Here is a 10,858-nt window from a genome sequence, read left to right on the forward strand (position 1 = left end):
TAAAAGAGCTGTAATAGAATACAGGCTTCTGAGGAGCTAGTTCCATTAAAAAAAAATTATAGAAAACTCAGCGGTATATACAAAACACTGATGCTGGTGATGCATTGGACATGTTCCCAGTGAAGGCGATTTATATTAATTTCTACTGTAACTATTTCTTTTTAGCTATTCTCATTTTTGCCTGCATCAGCAAGAATTGCTTTTCCTTTAAGACTTAAATTGTAATAGGTAGCAAACCTATAAGACAAGTTGAATAATGAATTTCCTTTAGTCATCTGTAGTTTGCAGGATTACTACTCTGAAGTAATGGAATATAGCATTACAATAAAACCACCACAGTTTCAAAAGATTTTTTTAAAAGTTAACAGAACAGGCATGTAAAAATTCTTTACACACACACACACACCCCAGTCTGGTTACTGTGACTAAAGTAAGGTGTTAGCTGAGTATGGATGGTTAGGAAAGACTGGTTTGGAATATGAAAGAAAACAGGCTGTTCTCCTGCTAACGTGCATTTGAAATACAATCCTGTAGACAAATGTGTGTAAACCATACACAAGAGAAGCAGGTACAGCTGCTGCTGAGTTTACATGACTGAAGCGATTGCTATCTAGTTAATTTCAACTCAAGGCAACACTATGAGGTTTATAACCCACTATAAAATATTACTCGTTGATCTGTTAACTAAAATCAGTAAAAACACCCATAGCTTTTTTTATTAAAGAGCAGACAAAAATTGTCAAATGATGGGGGGGGGGAATTCAACAATATCACCAATTGAAGACAGATGTAATACAGGTGCACTTTTTAATTGGTTTAACGTTTCTGCAGATACCTTGAATAGAGCCTTTCCTTCTCAAATAATCTTAAAGTTCTGAGTATAAAGCAGTTTGGGGAACAGTATTTGGAGAGTGGGGAGGACCAGCCATTTTTGGAAGGCAGTGATAAACACTTGTTATTGTGAATGTATGTCTCATTGGATAATCATTATTTTCAAGTAGAAATCAAATCATTAGCCTTTTCTAGAGTATATTGCCTGGCTTCTCATTTTATCCCTTTTAAAGAAAATTGATAGAGATTATTTCAGTTGACAACTTGGGCCTATGATTTCTGATCCTTAGCCAGTTGCTAAGTAGCAGAAAACTTTCTGAAACACTTGGGATAAAATTGGGAATAAGAAATGAGGTACTTGAGTAGAGATTTAGTTGTTAAAATGTCAAAGATTAATTGTAAAGAATTTTCTTTTTATCAGTTTTAACTACCAGCCAACAGAAGGATATGTCATCAAAGCTCAGAACTACACATAAATATTAATATTTTCAATTATGCATTAGAATTTTTTTAAATGGTATTTAGGGTAATGGCAATCAGCAAATGAATTCCTATTTGAGTAAGGCAGTCTTAGGCTGTATTTAAACAATTACCATTTCTTGGCACACTGAGTATTTTTATGATAGCTCACATATCCCATGGAATCCTCAGGTTGTGGAAAGCCTGGGATTAAAATTCTGCCTGCTCTGTTCTTCTTGGTTCATAAATGCAAACATGGATTGTGAGTTGGATGGTAGATATTCTTCCTTTAGTTGTGCTTTTCAAAGAGAAAACAATGATACACATTTCTGGAATATTCTGTGTGCCTACCTATACATTACCTGGAAGAAGCATATTCTTGGGAATTATGCTGCATTCTCCTTTAGAAACTGAAACTGTTGTATATTTCAGAAATTTCCATGGTCCATTTACTTAGCTTAAAGGGATATGACTAAGTCTTAGGATTATAAGCTTGAAAATGATTTGACTTGAAACTTGTGTAAAGAACTGTAATCATTTTCATTTCAGTTTGTCATGAAATTAATAATTTTTGGAACCTTGGTTGTTTGCTGTTACTTTTCTTAGTTATTTTTTAAAAAAAATTTCTTAAATTTTTTTGTGTGTGTACCGTCAAATCAGATCTAACTGGTATAGGAGGAGATGGTCCCTCCTTTTCCAGCAGAGCATTTGGTGGATTTGAACCACGCACCCCTGGGATTGCAGTGCAGCTTCTTGCGACTAGGCCACCAGAGCTCACCTACTGTAATTATAATTTGAACCTTAATTTTCAAAGTTTTACTTTATGTCCTCAGCTTTTTAGCTAACTTACTTAGACATATTCATTGTCACATTTGTTTTGCCCTTTGAGGGTCATTGTCCAGTACAATTTTCTGCAATGATGGACATGTCTGTTGACCACATCTGGAGATTGAACAAGTGAATGTGGCTCATATGACTGAGGAACTGAATTTTTACCTTTACTTATTTATAATGAAATGTAAATACAATATGAGAGTTTTTATTACTACATTGAACTGCAATTAGAGATCATACGGATGTGCTTTGCTTTGTGCAGCCCTGTTGGTATAGCGTTATGTATCAGGCCATTAACCCAAAGGTTGCCTGCTCTGATAGAGAAAGATGGACAGTCTTCTCTTGTAAAGATTTACTGCCTGTGGGCAACCCAGTGAGGATCCCTATCAAGTGAAATTGACTGGACAGTAGTCCAGTCTTTCTGTTTTGTTTTAATGTGCTTTATAAGACTGAAAGTTTCTTTTACTGCTTGTATTTCTGCACTTAAAACATTTTGTTAGTAGGGAGCTCTGGTGGCCTAGTGGCAAGAAGCTGCACTGCAATCCCAGAGGTACGCGGTTCAAATCCACCAGATGCTCTGCTGGAGAAGGAGGGGCAATCTCCTCCTGTACCAGTCAGATCTGATTTGACGGTATGCACAAAAAAAAATAATAAAATTTAAAAACAACAACAACAAAAAAAACCCCAAAACATTTTGTTAGCTGAAATTTAAGACAAGATCCTAAAACTGTTAGGAAGTGGTATTGGTGAACACATGACTGTGAATGGAGATGAATAATCAGCATATTTCTTTAGAGCCTGTAATAAAGCAATGAATATGGTTGGTTGCTTTCAAGTCTTCACTTAATTCCTTCATTTTCACTCCCTAAATAGCCAAAGAAAATTACTCGGGAAGTAATGCCTAAGGGAACACGGTGTCAGTGTGGGATTTGAACTTGGGTCTTCTGACAAAATGTTTCAAGGAAATTAAAGAATTGTCCTTAAGAAAAGTTATATAGGACCCTAGTGTTCTTCCCTTCCTTTTGATTTTGACCCCAAAAATCAAGATGTGTGACTAGTGATGGAGTCCTTAGTGAATTGCACTGCTGATACAAAGCAGTACCTCTCTGGGGTTGGAATCCACTGACAGTCTTCTGTGCAGTTTATAGTCTTGGAAACCCAGTGGAGGTTTCACTATGAGTTGTAACCAATTTGACAGCAAGAGGAATTTGTGCTTTTTAAAAATAGTGGATAGAGCAAGAATCTAGTTACTTGGACCAGTGCTGCCCAATAAATCACAGATGTACTAGCCATGGTAAAGGGAGAAAAATGTTAGAAATTTTTAAGTACATTTTCATTTCAGGTACCCCAGAATTATTTTTAACAGTATTTTAAGATTGTTATTTTTGTTGTGTGCAGTTACACTGGAACTGACCCATAGTTGACCCTCTAGTGGGTTTTCAGAGGCAGTAAATCGCACAGGAGGAGATTGCCGATGTTTCTTCCACAGAACAGCTGGTGGATTTGAGCCACATACCTTGGGTTGGCAGCACAAATCCTCACCACTAAGCCACCAGGGTTCCCTTCAAGATAGATTCAGAATTTCATAATGAGATATTACATATTTTGTCCATAAATTTTCAACATCTTTGTATTTTATAATTAGAGCACATTTAAAATCAGACTTTCTTCCTGTACTTGTGAAGTCTGTCTGAATTGACTCAAAGCGGAACCTCCAGCAGGTTTTCAGAGGGAGTTAATCAAATGGGAGGAGATTGCCCATCCTTGTGCCTTCGGGATTGCAGTGCAGCTTCTTGTACGTACATCTTGTTATGACTCACAGGGACCCTATGAACAAAAGACTTGAAGCCCCTCTACAACTGTCGGCATTTATCAAAGTTCATAGAGTTTTTGGAGGCATGTTACTTAGGAAGTGGATGCCACTCCTACTTCCAAATCCTGTCATAGTATGTTATTGTTGTTATGTGCTTAGGCTACAAAAAATTTTAAAAGCAAATATGCATATCTAGGTTATTCCACACACATGCTTGTTTCCCACTAAATGACTTCAGTGTTAGTTTTAAGTTCATTTAAAATTTAATATACAGTTTACCAATCTTAGTCACATTTCAACTGGTTAATACATAGCACTCATAAATTACTACTGGCAACTCAAGAGCACATGGTTTGAATCAACCAGCAGCTCTGTGGGAGAAAGTTGGGCGGTCCCCTTCAGTGTGATTTACAGTTTCTGAAAACCAGCTGGAGGACCTGTTATGAGTTGGTTACAAATCAATGATGTGTAATTCACAGAATTACCCCAGTTTAAAATGAACCTTTTTTTTTTTTTTGGTAAAGAAAAATCTGTATTATAGCCTTCTTGTTAACTGTTTTATCAATTTCAGAGACCCCATGTATGCAGACTAGACTGACGACTACAAATGGTTTCCAAGGCTGTGATCTTTTGGAAACAGATTGCTAGCTTGTTTTCTAGGGTCCCTCCATGAGAGTTCAAACCATCAACCTTTTGGCTAGCACTTTAGCTGCTTTCACCGTTCAAAAGACCTAAACTACACATTTAAAAACTCACTGTCACGAAGTCAGTTCAGACACTTAGTGACTGATCCTATGTCAGTCACCTTTCTCAGCTTGTAGATCTTAATGGGAGGAGACTGCCTATCTTTCTGCTGTGGAGAAGGGGGGATTTGGATTTCAGGAGACATGAAGCTTTTGGTTACCATTGCAACATGCTTTTGACTCTGTGCCACCAGAGCTTCTTCAGATAGATATGGTGTCTTCGTGTGCCATTAAGTCAGAACTGATTCATAGCTGACCCCCCCCCCCGCGCCCCCCCAGCGGATTTTCAGAGGCTGTAAATCATGAGAAGACTGCCAGTCTTTTCCCATGGAACAGCTGTTTGTTTCAAACTCCTTGTCTTTGTATTGGGAGCACAGCTCATTACTGTGACCATCCAAATGTATGGGAAAATACTTGAGGTAGCACTTAAGAAACATTAGTTCCTAACTTATGTAATTTCTGTTCATTGTATTTTGTTCAAGTATTAATTAATCATTGACCCAATACATCATTTGCAGGTCTTGGTTTTTTAAGTTAAACATTTGCATTCACCTAAAATTTGAGTATCATTTACATATCAGGCACTAACTTTATTAGCCTGTGGGGGAACATGAACACAATAGATGTCACTTTGCATTCAAGATTGCACTGATCACTTTGCATTCAAGATTGCACTGATTAGCTGGTAAAGACTGTTAATACATCATTACAGTCATGAGTGTTTTCTATTTATTAATCTTTTGTTGTGCTTGATAGTATGTAGAACTTCATAAAACATTCATAAAATAAAATTTATAACCCTTCTAAATTCTTCCTAGAAGAAAGACTTTTTTTTTTAAATTTTTGTGTGCATGTACCGTCAAATCAGATCTGACTGGTACAGGAGGAGATTGTCCCTCCTTCCCCGGCAGAGCATCTGGTGGATTTGAACCGTGCACTTCTGGGATTGTAGTTGCAGCTCCTTGCCACTAGGCCACCAGAGCTCCCCAAGAAAGACATTTTTAAGTTAACTTTTCATTCTATTTCTTGACTTATCATTCAGTGCCATTGATACGTAGTTATTGCTCAAGTGTATGTTGTATCTGGTAAAATAACTCATAGGGTAGGCTTTTGTATTTCAGATAATGACAAAGCAAATAGTCTCACTTAGTTGAGAATTAGAAGTTCAACATAAAAAAGACCCTCAGTGAGGTGAATTAACTTAGTGCTCCAACAGTGTGATCAAACAGCAGTGATTGTGAGGACGGTGCAGAATGTGACAGTGTTTTGTACTGATATATATAGGTTGCTGTAAGTAGGAACCTACTTGATGGCACTTAATAGGAATAAGAGAGGGAAGTAAGGTTATAGCCAGCTTTTAGTTTTTTATGTTAAAATAGACATTTTCTAAATTTTATATGTATGCTGTGCTAAAGCTACTTTATAAAATCAACTTATGGTGTAAGCCAGATATCTCCAGCTCTAGGTGGTTATTTTTCCCCTCTCTTTGCCCACTGCCTTTGGCTAATGCTCTTAACTCAAAGCAATGACTAAAAGCTTGGATCTGAATGTATTACACAAAACCAATCTGTCAGACTTGCACTTTGTGAGTCTCTTGTTTTGTGTTATGAAAGGTATCCCAATTTAAAATATTATCCTGTAATGGGGAATAACTGGAATAAACTCTTAACTTTAAATATACAGACCCTTAATTGACTCTTAAAGCTATTTGAGGGCCTTCTGTGTGCCAAGAATTACACAGCAATTTTTAAATACATTGTTAATTATATAGAGAACCCTTTCCAGTAGCATTATTTTACATATAGGGAAACTGAAATTCAGAACAGTGAACCTGTAGAGTCACACAGATTGTGTGGTGGTCAGACTTGCTCTTTTCTTGCACCATGTTGTTGCCTCATTTGGTCAGTGATCTGTATAACTTAACTGCAGAAGACCATCGTGGTAATGTCTACGTTTTGGTGCTATTTTGTACTTAAATTCAAGTCTGGTTTTAAGGCAGTTGTTTTTATAGTATAAGCAAGGTAGAAGCCAGCACACCAATTTTTGGGATAATTCTAAAGAAAATAAAACAACACTTAGTCCTAGGAATAAGGAAATAAGGAGACCCATTGCATTGGGAAAATCTGCAGTTGGGGACCTCTCCAAATTATTGAGGAGTAATGATGTCAGTTTGAGGACTAAGGTATATCTGATTTAGGCCATAGTCTTCCCATTCGTTTGCTGTGGATCAGAGAACTGGACAGTGAATAAGGATGACAGAAAAATTGATGCTTTTGAGCTGTGTTTTTGGAGAAGAGCACTGAACAGCCCACGGACAGCCAAAAGAACAAACAAATAAGTCCTGGAGAGGGTGCTGCCAGCGTGCTTTTTGGAGATGAGAAAGATGAGGCTTTGCCTCACATACTTTGGGCATGTTGCTAGCAGGGTCTCTTCCTTAGAGGAGGACATGATGCCGGGAAAGATGGCGGATTGGAGAAGGCGAGGAAGACCCTCAACCAGGTGGAATGATGGATGCAGTGACAGCCAAAATGGGCTTTTGTGTGTCAGTAAGTGTGAGGGTGGCACAGGATAGAACAGGGTTCAGATCTTTTGTTCATAGGGTCGCTCTGAGTCTTACTTGTCTCAGAGGCATCTAACAACAGCAATAGCTATTTCTAGATTCCCCTCCAGGTTTTCGTTTGGAGTCAGATTAATTTGTAACAAGGTTTCATAAGGCATAGCTCAAACTTTTCTATAGATTGTTCTCTAATGTTGAGAGTGAATGTATTCTAGTCTGAAGGCACTTGTAAAAGCAAGAAACCTGTGCTTTATGTTTTTTGGTGTATAGTGTACGCCAGGGATGTGTCCTAGCTCCATACCTTTTCAACCTGTATGTAGAGCAGATTATCCAAGAGGCTGGGCTCTATGAGGAGAAGCTTGGCGTTAGGATTGGTGAAAGATCTATCAACAATCTGCATTATGCAGATGACACAACCCTGCTTGCTGAAACTGAGGAGGACCTCATGCACTTACTGCAGAGGGTCAAGGAGTGCAGCCTTCAGTATGGACTGAGGCTCAATGTAAAGAAGACAAAGATTCTCACCACTGGACCAATTGGTAGCAACAGGATGGATGGCGAAGAGCTTGAGATTGTTCACAGCTTCAGTTTGCTCGGCTCCACAGTCAACACTCTTGGCACCAGCAGCCAGGAAATCAAAAAACGTATTGCGATGGGAAAGTCTGCTGTTAGGGACCTCTCTAAAGTACTCAAAAGCAACGGTGTCTCTCTGGAGACTAAGGTGCACCTGATACAGGCCATGGTCTTTGCAATCACTTGTTATGCATCAGAGAGTTGGACAATGACGAGGGAGGATAGAAGGAGAATTGACACCTTTGAGCTGTGGTGCTGGGGAGGAGTATTGAATGTTCCATGGACTGCCAAGAAAACAAACAGATCCATCCTAGAGAGTGTTAAACCAGGCTACTTCTTGGAGGCAAGGATTCTGGGGCTTCGTCTGACATACTTTGGACATGTAAGGAGAGACAGGTCCTTGGAGAGGGACATCATGCTTGGTAGGGTAGAGGGACAGCACAGGAGGGGAAGACCCTCTATGAGGTGGATTGATTCAGTGACTGGGATAATTGGCATGGGTGTGTCAGAGGCAGTGCGATTGGCACAGCATAGAGCAGGGTTTAGGGCTGTTGTACATAGAGTCGCTATGAGTTGACAGCACATAACAACAATGTTTTTGTATTTAAATGTAATACTTGAATAGAACTCAAAAAACATTGTTGTGCTTCAGAGGAAGAGAGGGAAGTAAACCATTCTTACTAAATTGGAGGAACATAACCACAGAGGGTAAAAATTGTTACAGACATGTAGGTTAGTGCTTTAGAGGCAGAATTTAACAGTTAGTAGTTCTTCCTGTTCTGAATCATTGGATAAATAAGATTTTTTTAAATAAAATTTTTTAAGAAAATTGCAAAAGTTATTTCTTAGAGAAAATGAACAAGGTCCATTGAAACCTTGTTTGCTCGTATGAAAGAATTTAAATGTTGCAGTGTGCTGTTGTGGAAAATGTCTCTGTTTTTGATCATATCAGATTTTTAGATTCTTGAAATAATGGTTACCAGACAGTTTTGAAGTTAGATTATCATGTGCATTTGTGTTTCTATCATAATTGTGCAATCAGATTGATATCATAGAAGTCCCATGTAAACACTCACATGTTACTTCTCCAACCTGGGGTGAGGGGTGACAATTTTAATTCCACCACTACCTCCACAGGAGAAAGATGAGCACTCTACTGAGTGATTAACACAGCCTCAGAAATCCACTGGCGGGTCAACTGTGACTTAACTCCACAACATTGCGTTTTGATAATCGCTGTATGTGATAGGAACAGAAAACTCCATGGAGATTCTAAATTATTGTAACTGAAAATGTATTGAAATCTTGATACTAAATGCAATTAAGAGCAGAATTGCCACAATTGAATTGAAATTTGCAATGTGAAAGATTACCTTGAAGAGTTTGTATTCAAAGAGAAGTTATAAAATTTATAAAAGTCAAGCAGATAAGATCAGAAATCTAGGAATCACAGAAACCAAAATAATTGGCACAGAAACTGTTTTTAGACCATGAAAGAAAACTGATATGAGAGAAGATAGAAAGGATTTGTTATATTTGGGGGAGGGGAGAAAGGAACTCTCCATTGTGCTGCACTAACTTAAAGGCTGTGCTGGTTTGGCATTTTGAGTCCACCTCACTAGAAGATGGGTCATTTTCTTCTAGGTGATTAACAGCCTCAGAAACTCATGGATAGTCAGGAGTAGAAACCAACATGACAGCAATGACGGAAAAGAGATTGTGCTAAGAAAATCTTAAAGCATCTTGTATCAATGGTTGAGTGGAAAACCCAATTTTTTTTTAAAAAAACCCAATTTTTATTTCTTTCTTTTTTTTGTGCGTGTACCGTCAAATCAGCTGCATTGGCCGGGAACTGAACCCGGGTCCCTCGCGTGGGAGGCGAGAATTCTACCACTGAACCACCAAAGCTCACGGCGTAGGAGGGGAAGGCCCTCTATGAGGTGGATTGATTCAGTGACTGGGATAATCGGGATGGGAGTGTCAGAGACAGTGCGGTTGGCACAGGACAGAGCAGAGTTTAGGGCTGTTTGTACATAGGGTCGCTATGAGTCGCAAGCGACTCGACGACACATAACAACAACAACCGTCAAATCAGATCTGACTGGTACAGGAGGAGATTGTCCCTCTTTCTCCAGCAGAGCATTTAAAACCCAATATTTTGGTTTTTATTTTTTTATTGTATTATTTTTACGTGTACCGTCAAATCAGATCTGACTGGTACAGGAGGAGATTGCCCCCTCCTTCTCCAGCAGAGCATCTGGTGGATTTGAACTGCGTAGCTCTGGGATTGCAGTGCAGCGTCTTGCCATTAGGCTCCCTTTTAAAACCCAATCTTATTGGTGAACTTCCACGCAGATCACATATAAAAATATACTTTTTTAAAAAAAAAACCCAACCAAACAACAAAAATCAGCCAGACTTTCTTGTATGGATAGAAACTGGAGGAATTCTCCCTTTCATGCTGGAACAGACTTCATCCCTTTCAGTCTTACACTGTCACTGTAGTTTCGCACAGTGGAGTCAGAATTGACTAAGAGCTGACCCTCTTGAGTTGGCAGTGCAACTCCTTACCACTGTGCCACCAGTACCTGCTTCAGCCTTACATTAGGCAAGTCTATAAGGGGAACAATATCACCAGTGAAGCACCAACTCCCTAATAAGGTCCAAATAAGGTCAAAGAGCAAAGCTTGCCCAGGAATAAGAGCCAGAAGAAAGGAAGGGACAAAGATAGGAGAATTAACGGAAATGAGAATCACAGGGCTGAGTGTGATTACTGTGGGTACAATAACTAATGTTATAAAATGAAATGTATATGAATGTTTGAATGGAAAACCAATTTGCTTTGAGAACTTTCACTCAAGTCACAATAAAATAAAACACTTCAGTTGGTGAGGAGCCATCCCAAAACTGGAACCCAAGCCACTGTCATCAAGTCAATTCCAACTTAAGGTAGCCTATGGGACAGAGCGGAATGGCCCCACCGGGCTTCCACGGGTGTAAATCTCTAGAAAACAGACTGCTACTTCTTGCTCCCCTGGAGCCACAGAG

At 38.9% G+C, this 10,858-nt stretch overlaps 1 protein-coding gene and 1 non-coding gene across 2 annotated transcripts in view; one reads left to right on the forward strand and one right to left on the reverse strand.

The window, feature by feature from the left end:
* CLTC (clathrin, heavy chain (Hc)) overlaps positions 1–10,858 on the forward strand; it is a 74,722-nt gene that overhangs the window by 1,422 nt on the left and 62,442 nt on the right. The window lies entirely within an intron of this gene.
* TRNAG-CCC lies at positions 9,648–9,718 on the reverse strand. The gene has a single exon. It is a non-coding gene; the product is annotated as a tRNA-Gly (tRNA).

Source organism: Elephantulus edwardii, unplaced genomic scaffold, assembly GCF_000299155.1.
Source record: "Elephantulus edwardii isolate Elephantulus edwardi_28Jun2011 unplaced genomic scaffold, EleEdw1.0 scaffold00257, whole genome shotgun sequence".
Classification (NCBI taxonomy): Eukaryota; Metazoa; Chordata; class Mammalia; order Macroscelidea; family Macroscelididae; genus Elephantulus; species Elephantulus edwardii.